Below are 20,994 nucleotides of genomic sequence, written 5' to 3' on the forward strand. Positions count from 1 at the left end.
GGACAGGCTTAGACTCTGGATTCGTCGGTTCCAGTCAACAAATTCATGTGTATTGCGCTGCCCACGGGGAAGCTTATACACTGGTAACAGACAATTACACTTCTCAACCAGATGAGGGAAACCTTGAGCAAAAGTTACCTAGTGTCACTTTAATGTTTATATCTTCATCTAGTACAAGATTGTTGACACCATCTTTTTGTTTAACCCTAAACAGACAGAACTCAGGATATGAATGTTGGAGTCACAGTCGAGCTCTTTGTACGTCCACCAGCTGCTATTAATAAATGTAACGCTTCATATATTATAAAGCAGTGCTGCCTTTTGACCATCGTCCACCACAAGGTAAGTGGGAAAACACAGTTTGGCAGTTGCTCCCTCTGTCAGGGATCTGCAGGGCCCTGGAAACATGGAGATTCCACCAGGTGACACGCTGCAGCTTTCCTGGCTGTATTTATGTGGGCACAGCAGACTGAGGTCCAGCATGACTGACTCTTTTTCTGATCTACTTTGAATCTCCATTTTTGATGACTCACACTTGGCCTGACAGCAGCTCCTCAGACGAAGGATTAGCAACTTTATTAGCGATAAAAATGATCTTGCTGCAGAATCTGGTGCACAGCAAACTCAATCATTAAAAGTATAAAGACTCATGGCCCAGGACTACATCGTTCTTTTTCTTCATATGGCTTATCTGGAATTGTTTTATGACACATGACCTCAGTAATGCAGTGCAGCAGTTTTCGGTCATTTTCATTAATCCTGCTGCATGTATAAGAAGATTCCAGTTAGTGTGGTTATCGATCACACTAGACTGTGTCCAACTGAACGGTACCCGGGCACATTGACCCGCAAAGCGTCAACCTGTTGGTAGAAAAAGCTGGAGGATCAAACTGGGGAACATGAACATCAATCTGTCCAATTGTTGTCAAAATATGACAAGCTCACCCTGGTATCTGAAGAGTCACGGCTAAAAAGTGTCTGGAGTCCTGTTACATTTGGCCTTGTAGTGTCTGTCAGATCAAACATGGCGAATAAACTGTTTGTTTTTTTTGCTTTTTGTTCTTGTTCACCTTTTTTCCTTCCTTCACTTCTTGTTGTCTTTTCCCTCCATCTCTTTTCTCTATTTCTTCCTTTCTGTCCATCCTCTCATCATCGTCTTCTTTCCATTTCCTCCTCACTGCTGTTCTTCTTATGGTTTTTGGTAACGCATGCATGTTTGTAGTAAAGTAATGTATTCCCTAACCTCAAGTGCCTAGCTTTTACCCCGAACCACATTTTAACTTTATTTTAAAGTTTAATTGTTTTGAAGCCCACTTTCCAAAAATGTCCTTACTCCATGTGGGTTCCTCGTGTTCTTAAGTTTTTTGTTCCATTTAAAGGAAAAGAATCAGGAAAGTAGTAAAATCACATGGGGAAATCAGCTTTTCCACTTCCAATATATGGCATCATTATCTGCTCTGTGCCTCAACCCAACAAAGGCCCAGACCCTATATACCCACCCTATACATACTGTATGTATCTAGAAAAAAAAGAAATCATTTGAAATGCGGTAGACATGAGTCAAAATGTCTCCCGGGCTGCAATAGCAGGTTCACACTATCAGTTCACATCAAAAGAGACCAATTTTACAAATGGAGGCTTGTGTGTCCACACGTCCTTGAATAATAACAGCATCAATATTCAATGTTCCTATTACCGCCGGCAGCAGAGAGCCGGAGTCTCAGATGCAGCGGCGGCGTCCTGAGAGGACGACAGCAAAGCTGCTCAAACACCACGTTAAAGATAATTTCATGGAGGGAAAAAAGCTTACATGGGTTTTTTAGCCCCATTTCCAGTGAGGCTGATTCTGACAGAAGATGCTGCATGTTTGATTCATGAATGCAAACAAAGAAACTGACAGAGAGGATGAAAGTGTTAGTCTCACTGCAGAGGTCGTCAATAATTAGAGCAAATCAACACACACCAGGACCTTTGTCTGCAATTGTTCATATTTCATTAATAAACAGCAGCAGGTTCCAGCAGGCTCCATGTGTTTGATTTTCAACTGCACAGCTGATGCACATTATTACCCACAATTCAGTGCACAAGGAAATAAAACAAAGAGTTTGGAAAACAAACAAAATCGTAAAGATGTTTAACTCGCTGTTTTTCATGTTTGATGGCGTTTGCCTTTTTGCACACTGGAGCACAAAAACACTAAGTTCATGTCATCAACTGCACAAATTATTCTCCTGAATAACCGATAAGCTGTTAGTGCATAAAGTCCAGACAACAGTTTGAACTATAGCACCAACATTTTCAATTCACTAGCACAGAAAATTAAGAAATGTTAAAAATATTTAGATTCAAGAAAAAGACACTGGTGAAGTTGATGTTAAAGTAAAAGAAATGTAAATTTACTGTAGATGCATTAATTACAGAGTTGTTGCTGCTGTATTATGGTGTTAGCAAATAATCTGGAGACCTGCCTCATTTCTTAATGAACCCAACTGTCTGCACTGGGAATTTTACTCTTGACAAATGGCAGGAGAAGAATAGAGGGTGTCTGCCGCTGTACAGACTGTAAAACTCACAGCTGTCTAATGTATCGCTGTATGATGCAGCATTCAGAGCCTTCGTCAGTGGAAATAAGGCCCAGAACAACAGCCCGTCTGTGGACAGGGCTGTCCATGAACGCTGGACGGACAGCAGTTTAGCAGCTGTGGTTAACCTTTGACCAATCCTCCGCTGAAAGGTTTTAATCATCTCCCCAAAGTTGATTCTTCAGTCTGTTTTTATCTAACCGCTGCCTCTTGAGTTTCATTATTCATTCATCAGTCTTCAGGGAGGGAGGGGGAGTATTGGTGGGGTGGGTAATCATAAACCATGTCAGGATAAATACATGAGCGCATTCACTTTGCAAATGAGGCGCCTCTCTCACTGCCTAAGTCTCTCTGTGCTAATGTTTGCTCAGCTCGGCTGATTGATGACACGCCGATCTGCAGCCTCTCATCAGGCTGAATATGAGGAGCTTCACATTCTGACCACAGCAAATAAAGTAAATAAAGCAGAGCCGAGCTGTCACTTCTGCTCTGATAGCATCGTTCAATATGCTGGGGTAGGAGGTGGGAGGAGGAGAGTCATTTCAGCTCATTTCAGCTGGAGAAGCTGCACTTCCAAAATGAAAAAGTACTAACGAGTAAAACTAAAGGAAGGATGATTCTATTGAAGTGAAGCAGATACAGAGTCTGTCCCAATTACACTGTGCTATAATCATGTATATACTGTAATATTCAGTGTATACTGAGGTTAACACTACATCATTTCCAAAGTGTATAGTACAAGTGTTAGAACATACTGTTCTACAAACAGGTTTCACCGGCATGCATGCATCAAAGGGGTAGCAAAGCAAAGAGAATGACTGGGACTGTGGAAAATGATCTGACCTGGACTTGCTGTGCAGTAAACTGCTCAAATCTCCTGCAGGACAGCTGGGAAATGTTCAACATGCCCAGCCCAAAGAAAAACAGAGACTGGCTCGCTGCTCTGTTTCCGTGTGATATAACGTCTGGTTGTTTACATGCAAACATTCCTCACACAGCTGTGCATGTGCTGTTAGCAGTAAGGACGTGCCATGGATTAATGGACATACCCTCAATAACCATAAGGTCAGAACAGGTAGGACACCTGCTCTCCAAACACACAACTCAGATCAGTACACCTGATGTCACATACATTTTTATATCAATTCAGATGATGCTGCAGAAGGATGCAAACCGGTGCAAAAAGCTGGTTCAGTGACTGGGATGAGTCTGGACTCACTGGAGGCTGTGGTGGAGAGATGCTCAGAGGCAAAGGTAGAGACCATCGCCTTCACAATATCCTGATGGAGCAGAGAAGCAGCTGCAGGACTGAACCATACAGGAGATCCTTCATCCCCACTGCCAACACCTCCGCCAATGGAGGATGGTGACTGACTGTTCTCACTACTGACTAATTAATCGATGATCTCATTCAATTTTCTCATTCATAGTACGTGTGCTTTCCAGCGTCCATGATGTCTGCACATCTTTGAATGCTGTGTATAAGGAAACCCGTCTTGTGAGCTGGGTCTCACATCATTTCAGGGGGACTGGTTTGTTTGAAGAGAAAACAGTTTGATTTCGAACAGTCCATGTTGTTCCAGATGTGATGCTGTTTTCTGTTAATTTGTTTTTTCTGAAATTTACTGTTGATTTGAATAACAACACCTCCTCCGTGAGTTTCACATCAATTTCGTCTATTGTTTTTTTTTTGTTTTTTTTATTGTAATCTCGTTACTTTTACTGGGAAACATCTACAGGAACTGTCAAGTTTCATCAAAATCAGCTCAACACTGAGAAGACGCAGACGTAAAACCGATTAGAATTCATAAAGCCCAGTGTGTACTTTTATACATCTGCATAGCCAAAAGATTCTGTTTGATGTAAATTTCATAATTTCGTCATGTCTTCAATGGTCTGTGCAGACGCCTGTGTAAAAATTTATGACCATGTGCAGTAAGTGCCAACAACATGCACGTACACATCAATGCACAAGCTGAAGCTCCTTCAGAGAGAGCAGATTCTGTGAAAGAGCAGCATGAGACGACTGTTTGTGAAGCGATGCTGAGGGAAACGCCGCATTCATCTCCACTGCTTCTTATCTTTATCTGCATACACAGGGTGTGAGCAGCCATCACTGGACCACCATGTAATAACTGTTCAGCAAATCACAGCAACATGTATTAAAACAAAGATGAGATGTTGCTTCAGGCACAAACAAATTTCATCCTTCTGCATTTTCCGTTTGACACAGGTACACAGTCAGCCCGTTTTCATTCCCAGGGCGTCAAATACTGACCCCCCCCCCGGTTCCTCTCCAGGTACCTTAACACATCAGTAAATGACACTAAGAGCAGCAGCTCCGATCATGGATTTATGGTGTGAAAGTCACAAACATCAGACTTTTGATTCCGGTGTGAAGCTTTGTGCCTTTTAATAGTGTTGTGACCCAAATCACGCAGTCAAGCAGTTAAACATTTTTTCAAGTTGGCATCTCATGCTGGGTGAGTTACAGTGTTCAGTGCTGAAAACCATGTGAAAGGTAGTCAACAGAGTGCCTGGCATGAATGAATAATTTCGATAGCCTGTAGAGTCATGTTTGTGATGCTCAGAAAAATCTATTTACAAGACAACAGCAGTAAAATGATAATGAATAAAATGGCCTCACAGTCTGCAGCTGGACACTGGTGTGTCAGTGACCTCTGTTGGCTGGTGTGTGGTTCCATTTAACTCAGCATTTTACTTTCTTTATTTATTTATTCATTTAGTTTACAGGGTACCCGCTAACAGCAGGGGGTGGCAAAGTCGGTCATGACTGGCATCGTTAGGCAGCATCCTTTGCAACTTCCCAATTAAATTAAACCACAATTAGATATTTGAGCTGATGATTTGAATATTTTAAGGGATTTACGGTGGAAATGAAATGTTCAGTTGGTTTTTCGGTTGGTTGTTCTTTCCCGTCCCACAGTTGCAGGACGTCAGCAAACCACTAGCTACAGTCTTAGCGCTGTGCTCAAACTTTAACACAAGGTGTGAGATGACAGTGTTTCATTAAGTATCCTTTTCAGCACGACTTCTCCGAGACTAACGTGGTTCGTCACAGCCTTTAAAAATCCACCTGGTTGGTTCATATTTGGAAGCTCTGCACTTTACTATGATAGAGTCTGCAGATGCTGCTGTGCTCTATAACCGACCAGGGAATATATCTGAACACTGCATTTTCCTGAAGCAGGTGTATCCAATCAGGAGCAGGCACTCAGACGTCCAGCTGTGGCAGTTGCTTGCTTGGCTTTCAGTTGCCTTGGTCTTTTATCATTTTTTTCAGCAGTCGGGTTCAGATGTGAGCCAGTTGCATTTTTCTTTGTTGTGATTTGTTTTAGGTTTTCAGCTCCTCCGGTTCCAGCCTGCAGGTGCAGTGTCTGGGCCTCTCACTTTTTATGGCACCATCAGCATTACATGAGGTGTGTTTGGGAATCATGGGACTTTTTTTCCAGCTCTGTGTTTCTGTTTCACCTCCAGCCTGAACTGCTGCTCACAAATTATTCATGTGGTGTCATGTCAAGAAGCTGCTGCAGCATCCGCCTGCGGGGACAGCCACAGTGTGCGTCTGTGTGAGGCGTGTGTGTGAGTGTATCATGTATATTATGCAAGTTAGGGTATTGTATGAGAGTGTGTGTTATGCAAGCATGTGTGTGTATGTGTGTGTTGTAATTTCCACTCCAAATCAAAGTCCCAGACAGCTGCCTTAATGCCGGCTGCCTCTCAGGTGATGAAGGGCCCGCCGCTCGTCGCCACAAACACCTCCATCACCGCCAAGCCCCCTTTGCCCCTCCTCTTCCCTCCCTGTTGATGGCGAATCAATCACTCCGTCTGCTGGCCGCTCTGTGTCCCTGACACTGGGATGTATAATTAAAAGTTTATTCTCCTAGACCTCCCAACTCTGCTCCTTCCTGCAGCTTCCTGCCACAGCAGCCCACCCCCACTACAGATGAAGATAAATATGAAATGGGCATTCATATTTCAGAAATGAGAATGGAAATGTGGAAAGCAGCTACTGTGTGCTGGAGATCCACAGGTTGAAGCCTCCTGTTGGTCAGTAATAGCAGGATAATCAATCCCTCAGGTAAGTGTCACGGAAGATTTAAGATCTAAGCTTTAATTTTGTCATTCAGCTGTTTACATTCAGAAATAGAGCAAGACGTTTACAATCAAAACAAAAACATCCAAAAGCCAAAAGAACACCGAGGGGATGTGACAGTTTCTGGCAACAGGTAATTTAACCTGAATATCAAGACGGGTAAAAACCAGGCTCCTTGTTCTTGACATGTGGAGCATCAGCAGCAGGTACCAGAACAGAGCAGAGGCTACAAGTGACAACAGGTACAGACTTCTGAAGACTGAAGCAGCAAAAAAACAAGTGCAGCTGAAAACTGACCTCTACTTATGAACTCACTGGGGCTGACTGCAAACGAGGAGCAGCTGCTCACAGGTGACAGGTGAGAGGGTGAGGTGATGTGTAGAGCAGGGAAAGTCAGTGCCCAGTAATCTGCACAGTCTACAGTTTGTATAGACTTCACAAATGATTCTAACCTGTGCAGCTTGGTCATCGCCCTGGTGATTGCTTATTAAATTATATTTAATGCTTTAGCCAAATCATATATTTGGAAAATGAAGCTCGGCTACAGCTGGAAAACATATGGTCCTCATATTAAAATAATATCCTGTCAGTGTAATATTTTCAGCACTTTGACAAAAGCTTTCTCTTTGGGTTACAAAAACTAATAAAATACAGTTGTTTTAGAGAATAATGACCTTGTTGTGTCTCCAGGGAGAACACCGCAGCGTGCCATTGCTGCACAAGTGCACAAAAAATATGCTTTAACAGAACAACTGTTGTTTCCTTTAGCTCTTTAATTAACTGAATGCCTAAAACACATGGCTTGTAAAAAGTATTTGAGCCAGTTGAAAACATGGCACAAATGCCACTGACATCTGCTTCTCTTTTTAATAATCAGCCTGAAAGTCAAATTTAAGTGTCAAAACATATTTGTTATTAATTTATAGGTGCAACACTGACAGCACAGGGGGGACTTGCCTAACTACTACATGTTTAGGGTTGGACATAAAAACCTTTGTGTCTGATCCTGGGAGAGGCAAGCCTGCACCTAACCTGGGAGTCAGGGTTAAGATCGATGGGTAGGATTAGGATAAGACCAAGGTGAAAGTTTGGGTTAGGATTGGGGCTGAGATTAAAATCAAGCTAAAATAAAGGTTAGGGTTAGGATATGGCACAGGTTAAGTTTAAGTTCAGGATAGGTCCAGGGTAGGGTTAGAGTTAAAATTGAGGTGGAGGTTAAAATAAGGTAAAATTTAAAATAGGGTTAAGATCTGTGAGGTCTAGGTAAATGATAATTGGGTTTGACTAAAATATTGGGGATCTGAATGGGGCAGAACCAGATAGGATGTTGATAAAACGCTGATTGAGACTGATTTTGTAGATTAAAGGACTGCTCCGATCGGATGGGTGTCAATTCTGCTTCTTTATTAAGACGCAAGGTGGAGAATTCAGGTTGGGCTTTCCTAGCGGTCAATTGGACCTCCTGAGACCCACTCATCATTTTTTAATCCACTATGGGTTTATTTACATTGACAACTGTCTGGTTGTCATGATCACCTTTTCCCATCCGACCGGAGCCGTCAGCTGCAATATGTATGGGAGTTGAAGGAAGAGAAGAGATTACATCTTGGGTAACAACAACTACATTTGATTCCTTATTAAAGTCACCTATTGTTACTGTGATTGAGTCCGATGTTTGGTTTTGTTGGGCCTTAAGTGAAGAATGAAACTCCGCTCCTAACCCAGTGTCCCTCCCTGCTTTTGCAGGTGCATTAGGTTGTTTAACCATATTTTGTTTTGGAAGTTCAAATCGAACTTTTTTCTCCCTCCGGGGCAGAGGAGTCGCAGTATTTGATGAACCAGAATCCGGGGACGTTGATATTTCCCCAGCTTCCACTTCTGCAGCAGGCGATGCCAGGGCAGCCGATGTAGCCGCCAGTCACCTGCTCATAACGTGCAACCTCTTCAGTTATGGAGAACCTCGGGCCCAGATACCAGGACAATTTTTGCGGTTTTTGTACTTTGGGCAATAGTGGGACATCCTCTTTTCCTTGAGTTTCCAAATTACATGATTGTGATTTATCCGTTTCCCTAGCTACCATCGAATCAGATTGGATTGGGGGATGAGGTGGATGAGGGTCCAACAGATTTTCCACTTTGTATATAGTGTCTGAAGTAAGTCTGTTGGCATATCTTTTTCTAGGCCAATCACAAACAATTTGGAGAGCCAGATGATTTTTCTTAATTTTAGAGCGCACAGACATGATGCTAACGTAATGAGCTTGAAGAATTATCATATTCTGTTGCATCCACTTGGTAGTATTTTCTATAATTCTGCTTCTGCTCTGCTCTGTTGGTACTGCTGGTCTGATGAAGTCAGTCAATCATTTAACTTGTCTCATCATCCCTGGAGGGAATGTGTGTGTGTGAATAGCCTCATCTATTATTTGCTTGTTGGTGCATTGCTTGTATTATCTTAAAGTATTGTTTGCTAGTAGATCTGGTAACTATATCGGGTGGTTCAGTCAATCTCGTAGAATGGGTATAGATATGTTGTCCTAGTAATGGTGAGGGTACAGTAGATCTAAGTGGTTTGTTAAATGCTGGCTGCATTGTACGTGATCTAAATAGTTGTGGATTATCATTATGTTTATGTGTTCTATGCTTGTTGCGCCTATTCATACCACTTAGCTGGATTGCACGGCCAGATCCCTGTGAAAAGAAAAAAGGAGGGGGAGATAAAAAAAGGTTTTATTCGGTGGTGGAGAGTCCTTAGCTTAGCTGGTGGAGATTGAGTCTCGGATTTTCGGGGCTTCTCTCTGGTTTGTTGTAGCTTTTAGCCCATGTGAAAATGTCCAGCAAACGATAGTCCCCAATGTCCTTATCCGATGGTTGCTGTGATGTCCTAGATTTTCCAGTTTTCTTTGAAAAGGACTCCCAAGTGGTGTTACCCAGGTTAGGTTTGTGACATTAGGCAGGAAGGAGGACCCTCCACCAACAGTTAAAAAGTGTCTTTATTTATTTTAAAATTAAGTTAAAACCGACAATATGGTAAAAAAAAACCCCAATTGGAGTATAAAAAGTTATTTTTAAAAAATTCACAACAAAAGGAAGGGAAATTCTATGCCGTGCAATAGAGCAAAAAACACCTGACGTTTTGCAAGCCTGTTGCTTCCTCAGAGGTGTTCAGGCTGAATAAATTATGGTGTATATATAGAATATGTGAGGAAGATGGGTTAGCCTACCCCCGCTCATGCAGCCAATCAAATAGCTCAAATAGCGTTAGAGTTGGACATGTAGTATTTAGTGTTAGGGTTGGACATGTAGTATTTAGGTTTAGGGTTGGACATGTAGTAGTTAGGGTTAGGGTTGGACATGTAGGAATTAGGATTCAGGTTCATGTGATTCTCTGTGAAATGGATGTAAGTCAATACAAGGTCCCCACGAGGAATGAAAGCAAGCGTGTGTGTTTAGGTGTATTACAGATAAATTAGTTGAGAAAATCATTTACTCAACCTCAGACCTCAGCTTCATTTCCACACGCACATGCACGCGCATGCACGCACGCACACACACACACACACACACACACACACACTCTCAATCCCAAACGAAAGAACAAAGACTGATTTCCTCATTAAGACCGTTTTTAATGCATGGAGAGATAATTTATTCATGAAAATTAACAAATGATTCATTCCATGGCAGAAACTTTTAGCAGCCATTGTGTTCAGATATATTTTATTATTGTTATTATTACAGCCGTGCTGCAGCATTATGTATGCACAGCTGATTAAAAGAGTTTTGATCACCTCTGAAAATTACACTTTTAGCAGGTAGCTCTGGTAATTAGCAAGTGCTGCCGACTCCACTCACCAGTCAGCAGCTTCAATAACAAGTCTCTTGTTTTTCCTCTGAGCATTAGTTTTTTTTCTTCAGACTTGAGGTGCACTTTCTGCTCCTGGTTCCTCACATTTTATTGGTTTGTATTTTTTCCACAGTAGTTTGACTTTTTCTTATTTACCAAACTTTTTAACCTTGTTAATAAAGGCTTGGTGAAGTGGAGTTTAAAATCAGAGTTTCATGCAGTCAGAGACACATTTTTTTTTTTACAATGCAGGCGACTCAATAACCAATGTCATTGTTACTTTTATGATTTTCTAATAGATTCATAATATTCCTGGGAGACATTAATTTTAGCCTATCTCGCCAGAAAAGGATAAATGTCCATTAGAATCATACTGACAACCAAACTGTTTGAGTGTTGTCCTTGACTGACACATTGCTTACTTGCAAACAAAGGCTTAAACAGTGTATTTATTTTCTACAGGCCACTAGTATTAGCATGCTCAGCTAATTAGCTTGCTATCTAGAGTAAAGACTGAGGCTAATGGTCAGCTTATCATTAGCTGACTAAGTTTTTTTTTAGCATTTTGTGCATAAGATTTTTAGACAAACTTTTCTGTGTCTAATAAAGCAAACTTTAGGATAAATAACATGATTTTATTCAGATATTAACAGTTTGAAAATATAACTTAAGAAGATGTTTACATTAGTTTACACATAATGACATAAGTAGCATGGCAAAAGATATAATATGTGCACAGTAAATTTAATTCTTTCCAACTGAAATGTGTCCTGGCAGCGTCATCTGCAACATCACTTCCAAAACCCAGGACAGTCTTAGCAGTGTGGAAATAGAAAGGACAGTGTTTATCTTGGCTTCATGCACAGCTTCCTCCTGCTTCTTTTTCAAACATCACCTTGAAGTGTCTCCTGGATGTCGAAAACTAAAACCCTGTTCTTTATGTCTTTGTTTTAGTGATGTTTTATGCATCTGTGCTGCTCTGGTACATCTCACACTCAGATGACACTGAACGTTGAGGCAGAAAATAGCAGGAAAAATAAAAGTGTTAGTTTGCAGAGCCCAGAGAGTGAGAGGGAGAGGGAGTGCAGCGTCAGGTGAGAGAGCCTTTGATGGAGATTTAACGCAGAGAGGCTGAGCCGGGTTAATCCTGCCTTTTGTTCAGCCCACAGAGACGACAAGTTCAGAGCTGACGAGTCGGCCGATAGTGTCAGCTGAGAGGAAACTTCAAAGGTCGAGGACTCGGACGCTTTCTGATCCACCGGCAGCACAGATAAAACCTCAACAAAGGCTCTGAAACCACAGTGAAGACAATGACCTGTAGTGACCCGACACAAACAGCAAATAGAGAGCAAACGCTGAACAGTTGATATTTCACTTCAGCTGAGAACCTGTAGTCACTTCAGTCTGCATGAGAACAACTTACCAAACCAACCCCTGGTCTATCCTCACTGATGCTGCAAAACGTCCAGTAAGGACAAAGTATAGAGTTTTCACTGGCTGCTGTTTGATCGATGCACCATCCTGAAGATGTTCCGCTCCAAGACATCACCCTCGGCTCTTTAAGTCCAATATTTCAGCAAGAAAAACATCTCACATAAGCAACTTCTGTTGAAATTTAAATAGATTCATTTATCAGTCTATGCCTGAATTCCATTCTGAGTTTTCTGCGACTGGTGCTGACTTGAAGAGGAAATGAATAATAAATGGTTTTAAGTTTTCATTAAAAAAACAACAATTCAACAGAATAAACCGTTAAAAGAAGGTGCAGTCAGTATCAGTATTGTTAAAGGCTAAGTGCTCAACAGCACACAACCCAAACTACTGGGGAAAATAAGATGAGAATTAATAAATAAAAAAACAAAAACATCTTTGATGTGAAACAGCAGTGAAATTTCCTGATGGATCAGAAATCCTGACTGTTCTGATTTCTTCCTGATCATGTTCACATAAAAACTACACATTCACTCAGGGATTGAAATTTAAAAAGTTCACCAATAATTTGTGCAAGGTTTAATGGAAAATACCTGTGTTCATCCTTCAAAGTCTTACTTTTCATGTAGCAAAGGCACATTAGTTCCTCCATTATTGGCACTTATTGTAATTTGCTGCTGTAAATTAGCATATTAGCATGATTTATACAAGACAGGGATGTATTTGGTGTAGAGTGTTGGTGAACATTTTATATTTGTGTCATTACACCTCAGATTTTGATGATCTGCAACATCTACACTCAGTCCTGGTTGAATGTCCTAAAAGAGCAGAAGCTGCACTTTATTTAGCAGAAATTCAAACCTCAGTTAAAAAGTGTCAGACCTGAGTCAGATCACAGACATCGCTTTGGTTGGTGGTTCCCTCATTTTGCACTTTCTTCATTATTTCTGAGTCTGTCACAGAGCTGCTGGTGGAGGCCGTAACTCAGCTGCATTTTTCCTCCATCTGTCCATCAGCAGCACACACACACACACACACACACACACACACAGCCCACTGGGTGTATTGCCCCGGTCATGATTTTTGCAAATGAAGCTGGGCTGCAAATCACTGCAGCTCCGCCTGAATCAGCAGCTCTTTCATAAATGCTGATTTCCAGACGCTGCATGTTCTCCCAGATCTGACAGAGCACGGTGCACAGTTAGGGCTGACGTACTGCACTGCTCTGAGCGACGACAGCTGCACATAAATACAAACTGACCAGCTTAGACGTACACCGCACATGAACTTGGAGTCATGTTTCATGTTTTTTCTTTGCTGTGGACTCCTAATCACAATCAACAGTCTCCGTGTAACTTTAACATGTCCTCCAACCCAGAACTTTCTCTACTGCCAACATGGCGCAGGCGAACCAGAACATGCGGTTATTGAATAGCCACATGTTTTGTCAGGTAAGGGTGAAAACCCTGTGTGTCTTATTCTGATAATGATTATTATTCTAATAATCTTTGATGTCCTAGGTTGAGAACATGTTTGGTTTATCCACCCTGATCACCTCTGTATCATCTCCTGACTTTGTGGAGTGGTTTTCAATGGGGTGACAGCAGTCATAAGCGTGTTCTACAGACTCAAACAAAACAAAAACTACAGATTCAAATAAAACAAATATACCAACTATCCATTTATCATTATGTGAATGTAGAGAGAACAGAATAAAAAAGTTTCCCAAAATGCAAGTTAAGTGTGAAAATCTTTAAATTCAGTGCTTGTCTAGTTCTGTATCTCCTCCAGATGCTTCTGTTTGTAACATAAAAGTATACCATACACCTTTCAGGGCATAAACAGAACAGTTCACAGAGGGAAATACAACATAAACAATATTGTAGTCGTTTGTTTCACAGGAGACTTCAGATGTCAGATCTCAGTTCGACTCTGCTGCTCTGTGTCACAGAACCTCCACAGCAGCTTCACCTGCACAAACCTCCTGCTGTGTTTCAGCTTACCTGCTGATTAACGCGATCGTGCCTGTTGATTGGCTGTCTCACCTCGCAGGCTGAAGTGTCTGCTGAGGCCAGTGTGTTGTTTCCCTGTAGATCTGCAGCCGTGGAGGAAGAGGAAGAGCAGAATAAGTTTTTCTTCTGGGAAGCTCTTGTCTGTTAATTAGCGCTGAGCAGATGGAAGAAAGTCCACATCTCGCTGGGGATCAGTTCTACCCAAGAAGCAGTAACAACAGCGGCGGTGGCAGCAACAGCAGCAGCAGCTATCTCAGTTTATTTATTTCTGAGCTCAGCAGCAACGGGCCAATGTCACATCCCAAAGAGGAGGAGAACCCAGGAGAGTTTGGAAGAGAAGTCTTAGACACACAAGATGCAACGAGTGTCTGGTTTTCCGAGATTTCCTCAGAGACCCTGAAAGGAGTGGCGTTCGGCTGATGGTTGAGTGTTGGTTTAGTTACTTATCATTACTTTGTTTACAGCCATCTGTTTACACACACATCTTCCTCATCTTATCTGCTTATGTCTCTCAGTGCTCTATACGCCGTGAGCCGCAACCCACCAGCTTCCTGCCAAAACCAAAGCCCCACCAACAGCTGCGACGGCGGCCGCGGGTTTCCTTTCTGGCAGTACATAAAGCAAAATTTGCTGCAAACAAAATGTGACTTTGTGGAGGCATCGGAAGAATCATCATCCCATTCAGATGCTGTTTCACTTCATTCAGCACTGTGCCCACACAGAAACTGCAGAGGTGTCGGGGGCAGGATGACCATTCTGCTGGTTCAGCAGTGCAGTTCAGTTTACAGGTTTTGTTTGCTGCACATTCAGAGCAGATGTCTGGTGACATAACTTTTCTTTTTACTGTCAACAAATCCAGGGAGAACTTGTGTTCTGTGTAATTTCATTCCCACTGTTGTGGGAATTCACCTGAAATCTTCAAAAATGTAATTAAATTAATAACGTGAACTGTGCACTTTGCCTCTGTCGTGGTATCTGAAGTACTTATACAGTAACTCTTTGTTTGTTTGTTTGTGCGGTGCACATAATCAAAACAATTATATTTTGTATTAAATGAGCTGCTCAGATTGAACTTGTTTATGGTGACTTTATCTCGACCCCCTAACTGTCATGGTGTATAACACACATACAACTGGATAACCAGCCTGGAGAGTCCAGATATTTCTGTACACACCTTCTTATGCAGCTCTTCACAGGTGATCTCAAACTACACATCACATTCTGTTGGAGCGACTGAAGCACTGGGCGGGAATAACAGGTTCTGCACTGGACTGGTTCTCTTCTTACCTGTCCAATAGATCATTTTGTGTCTCTGTTAATAATTACAAGTCTTCTTTCTCTCCAGTAAAGTGCGGAGTCCCACAAGGTTCAGTGCTGGGACCAATCCTATTCTCCTTGTATATGCTCCCTCTCGGACATATTTTTCATAAATATGATGTTTCCTTCCATTGTTATGCTGATGACACCCAACTGTATTGTCCCTTTAAGGTCTTTGTCCATGGAAGGTTGAACACTTTACATGAATGTCTCACTGAGATAAAAAGCTGGATGGCTCAAAACTACTTGCAGCTGAATTCTAATAAAACAGAAATAGTTGTTATTGGCTCACAACATATAAACAAACATATTCTGCCCTGTACAGATCCTCTTTTACATAACTCTACGTCCACTGCAAAACGTCTTGGTGTTTGGTTTGATACTAAGCTAAACTTTGAGCACCATGTCACAAAGCTTGTTCAGACATGTTTTTACCACCTCAGAAATATCTCCAAAATACGCTCAATTTGATCATTTAAGGATACGGAGGTGATTTTTATTTCCTCACGCCTTGACTATTGCAACAGTCTATTCACCTGCCTGTGCCATAAATCGATTAACCGGCTCCAGGTTGTCCAGAACTCAGCTGCAAAACTCTTGACTGGAAAAAGTAGAATCCACCATATCGCTAATCTTTTAGCTTCCTTGCACTGGCTTCCGGTACGTTTTAGGATTGATTTTAAGATTTTATTAATAACTTTTAAAGCACTGCATGGCCTTTCTCCAAGTTATATATCCCAGCTGTTAAAGCCGTATAAGCCTGTTCATAGCCTGAGATCCTCTGATAGAGATCTTCTATGCATCCCCAATGCTAGAATGAAAACCAAAGGTGATAAAGCCTTTGCAGTTATAGTTCCCAAACTCTGAAATGACTTACCTGAGGAAATAAGATCAGCTGACGCAGTACCATCTTTTAAAACTCTCCTTAAATCTCACCTTTACCGGCAAGCCTTTTCTTATCTCCTTTAAATTGGGACGACCTCTTATCCTCCTTAGTATTTAGGATTTTGTTGCTCTTTTACGTCTTTTATTGTAAAGCACTTTGTAACATATGTTTACAAAAGTGCTCTATAAATGAATTTTATTATTATTATTATTAACATATTTACCTAAAACCCAGAAATTTGAAGTAGTTGGACACCCGCATATATCAGACCATGTATCAGTTAGTGTTTATAAGCAGTATACCTTTATAGATTTCAAAAACAGTGTTTAATAGACTATAATATTGTTATAATCACGTATAATCACTATAACACGTTTATGAACGTATAGTATTTTTCAGCATTTATGCATATAGGTATATACACCAGTTTATATAGTGTTTATAAAGAGCATGAAACACAGAGAACTGCTGCTAACCTAATGACCCTGTGTGGTTTTTATACTTGTCACTAAAATGAATTGGGCTAACAATTAAAGCTAAGTTAAAGTTAATATCTTGGACTCTCATCACCGCACCAGAAAACAAACATTCATTCTTATGCGGGTAATTTAAAGTTGGTGTGAGACCGAGTTGTTTTAGTCTGATCATAACTGAAGGAGGCTGTAGACAGGTGAGCTTGATTCTGCACAGTGCTAATCATGTGTGTGTGTGTGTGTGTGCATGTATGTGTGTGAGTGACGAGTACTGATGGTGTTTCTTATATAAGGCCTGATAACGGCTCAATGTGTTTATCCTGCTGAGTTGATTAGATTTGATTAAAAATCTTGTAGTGATGATAACACAGGAGAGGAAGGAGGAAAAAAAATCTCTGTTGGAAAATGTCAACGAGTGTCAGGTTGTCAGACTGATTGGCAACAAGAGAGAGCGAGGACAAACGGAAAATGACATGTACTGCCCGCTGAGAGAGCAGCAGCATCAGACAAACCCATGTTAAAGAAAGTCAACACTGAGCCTGTTATCCTCTCTATTCATAACAACATCTATCAACCACAAGGTCACTCCAACATTACAGGTTCCCATTTTCTTCACTAGCTGCAGGGATTTGCTCCCAACCTAACACAAGAGCATTAGAGATGGATGATACTGATGATGAGGTCCTGCTCATGGTCGTTACACTTCATCCCAAAGGTGCTAGGTGGATTGGAGGTCAGGGCCAGGGTCATTTCTTTACAGTCAACTCTGTTCACTGGAAACAGGAGAGAGAAACGTGTTTTTCAGTATGCAGGAGAATTCAGATTTCACTTCTCTGTAGATAGGTTTCAGCATTTTGCATTCTGTATGCATTTCAGCATTTTAGCATTCTGTATCCTTAAAGTTGCTAAAATATTTTCTTGTATAATAACAAAACAAAATAATGAGATATGAAAGGAGCGTTTCATAGTGATGAATCTAAAAGCTGCAGCTTCAGTCTCAGCTCAGTGTTAAGGTTTCAGGTTCCCTGTCATTGCTTTCATAGCCTGGTTCTGGCCCTCAGTGTTTCAGCAGCTGTTTCCAGAGCTGCAGCTCTAAAAAGCCACTGTCCTCTACCTGCTCAACAGCAAACAGCAGACAGACACAGTCAGAGACCAGCTGGTGAACATAGTGGAGCATTTAGCAGCTAAAGAGCCAGAGATTTCCCTCAGGAGGAGGTGGAGACCAAACCCAGAGCTCAAACTGAGGAAACACTGAGCTGAGACCTTCTATTTTATAGTCTTGTGACCACTGTTACAGTTTGTAGGCATTACACAGAGATTCATGTCTGGACCAAAGTTGTCCACATATTGTATTTGACCATTTCAGGTGTGCTGAATGCTACATATAGTATAATATAGAAAGCTGCAGAACAGAACCAATGTTCTCTAAATGATGAAACAGAACGGGGGTTTAATATCAAAACACATGTTATTAATCTGTTATTTTCCTACAGACCATGCAGGAGGTGAAGGGATGTTTGAGGCTGGTTGGAAGGAGAGGAGCCTTCTCTAAGAATTAAAGAGGATAATTATCAAACGGGGCTGCAGTGATGACACCGTGTGCAGAAGGAAGGACAGAAAAATGAAAAAGAAGCACGGCAGTCGATCACGTATGATTTATGACCTCATTGGTGGCTGTTGACACGCAGCCCACGCCCTCTTCAATTAGGAGCCACTCAGCTGGAAAAAGAGGAGGAGGGACGGGGGAGGATGAGATGAAAAGAAGGTAAAAGGACGATAGGGAGGGTAGGGGAGGGGGCACAGACTTCAGCTGCGAGTGAGTCGAAGGTCCCCGGGGCCCGTCCCCGCATCCATCGCCATATGTTTTCACTTAGTCAATCATGTCAACACTTCTGGAACAATCTGCTGGTGACGACCCGGGCTCGCCTTGACACTGTGCATCCACCATCAGTGCTGCCTCATAAACACGATTTTATTTCCCCTTTTCATCTATTCAGACTGGCACTGAGGAGAGCATAGTTGGAACATGAGTCACAGATAAAGTCTACTGAATATTCTCTAAGGACACACCGGCAACACATCCTGTTTAAAGAAACTCAAGAACACTTCTGAAAGCCTTACACCGGTACAGTGTACGCAACATTTCTGAAATCAATGCTCTGGTCCAGAAGCTCTGAATATTGTGCATCTTCTTTGTGCATCATCTTTGTGCATATTTTAAGTTGGCGCATTACAATTTACAATAAGTAGACCCTGAATACCAACATGTTTTTATTATTACTCTTTTAACTTGCAGCTGTGTTCAGTTGGAAGAAAAAAGGCTTTGGTTCTATAACCAGGGAGTATTGACCTGTTTGTCACTTGTTAAAACTGGATTTATTAGAATGGGGCTTTATTATAATCTGTGGGGTTATTATTCCTTATCTTCTCGCTGCTGTGTTCCCTTTACTTTCCCTTTAAAATTTCCTTCACTCCTTACTGGGACTCTTCACAGTTTTAGCTCAAAATGGGGAATACTGCAGGGGGAAACGAGCAGAACATCCCTCAGTCACCTCTCAGCTCATGTGATGTAACCGTCCCTCCTGAGATGACAGCCTGAGGGGACAAATTACCCACCTGCCGATGACCGCAGGGCTGATTGTGATGTCTCTTTATTTATAGACAGAAAGTGATGAGGAAAGAGGCAAAAACACAGGGAGCTCCTGAGTACCCGAAGTGAAATAAAGCAGGTAGACCAAGCAATGATTGACAACTTACACTCACACACACAAGGACAGAGAAAATCTCTCTGCTGATAAAGGACATAGACATGTAGACAGCAGTGAGTGGGTGATACCTGGTGATACCTGAACAGGTGAACTGAAGAGACACAAATACAACAATTATTCCTCTAAAACAACTCAAGACACAGCTAGGTCTCTTACATCCAACTTTTATTTCATCTCTTACTTTTTTTGTTAAATGTTGTAACTAGATGCCGATGTGAGTCAAAGGCGATTAGCATTTAATTGACCCTAACCCAACTGTTTAATGCTAATGCTAATCCTATTGCTGAATATTTTTGTTCATTTTATTGCGCAAACCAAACCAAGTTGTTTTAATGCCTAAATATAACTGAGAAGTTGTCAGGCTTAAACGTAAAGATGTAATTTACGTAATGTACCTAATGACAACAATGGAGATCTGTAGGATACAAATTACCTACTGAACCTACTGGTGGGTTCCAGTAGGTTCAGTAGGCAAGTAGGGACTTACTGACCAATAACTATAGTCTGATGGGAAGCCCAAACGGGCTATTGAATAACATAACCAACTGGGAGCTTTAACTGTGTTGTGTTAGTGATGAAGAAGTGCTCAGTTCCTTTACTGCAATACCAGTGGTAATACCACAGAGTAAAAATCCTCTTGTTCCAAGTAAGAGTCCTGCATTCCAAATGTTACTGCAGTAAAAGTCCAAAAGTACCAGCATCCAAATGTACTTGAAGTATCCAAAGTAAAAGTGGTCATTATGCAGACTGACTCATTTCACATGAATGGATCTGATATTATTGGATTCTAATTATTGATGATTATTTTATTGATCACTTTAATGTTGGAGCTGGTAAAGGTGGAGCTGATGTTAACTACCTTATATACTTCTAATTTGAAGTACTTTCCATACCGCTGGGTAGCTGATGTTAACTACCTTATATACTTCTAATTTGAAGTACTTTATATACTGGTGGGTAGCTGATGTTAACTACCTTATATACTTCTAATTCGAAGTACTTTCCATACTGCTGGGTAACTGACGTTAACTACCTTATATACTTCTAATTTGAAGTACTTTCCATACCGCTGGGTAGCTGATGTTAACTACCTTATATACTTCTAATTTGAAGTACTTTATATACTGGTGGGTAGCTGATGTTAACTACCTTATATACTTCTAATTCGAAGTACTTTCCATACCGCTGGGTAGCTGATGTTAACTACCTTATATACTTTTAATTTGAAGTACTTTATATACTGGTGGGTAGCTGATGTTAACTACCTTATATACTTCTAATTCGAAGTACTTTCCATACTGCTTGGTAGCTGATGTTAACTACCTTATATACTTCTAATTTGAAGTACTTTCCATACTGCTGGGTAACTGACGTTAACTACCTTATATACTTCTAATTTGAAGTACTTTATATACCGCTGGGTAGCTGACGTTAACTACCTTATATACTTCTAATTTGAAGTACTTTATATACTGCTTTCCATACTAACAACACATGTTTCAGAATAAGGAGACTCTCAGAAGCAACAGATGAACTGAACACTGGAAGAAACAGCGAAATT

The sequence above is a fragment of the Mastacembelus armatus genome, chromosome 10, assembly GCF_900324485.2.
Source record: "Mastacembelus armatus chromosome 10, fMasArm1.2, whole genome shotgun sequence".
Lineage (NCBI taxonomy): Eukaryota > Metazoa > Chordata > Actinopteri > Synbranchiformes > Mastacembelidae > Mastacembelus > Mastacembelus armatus.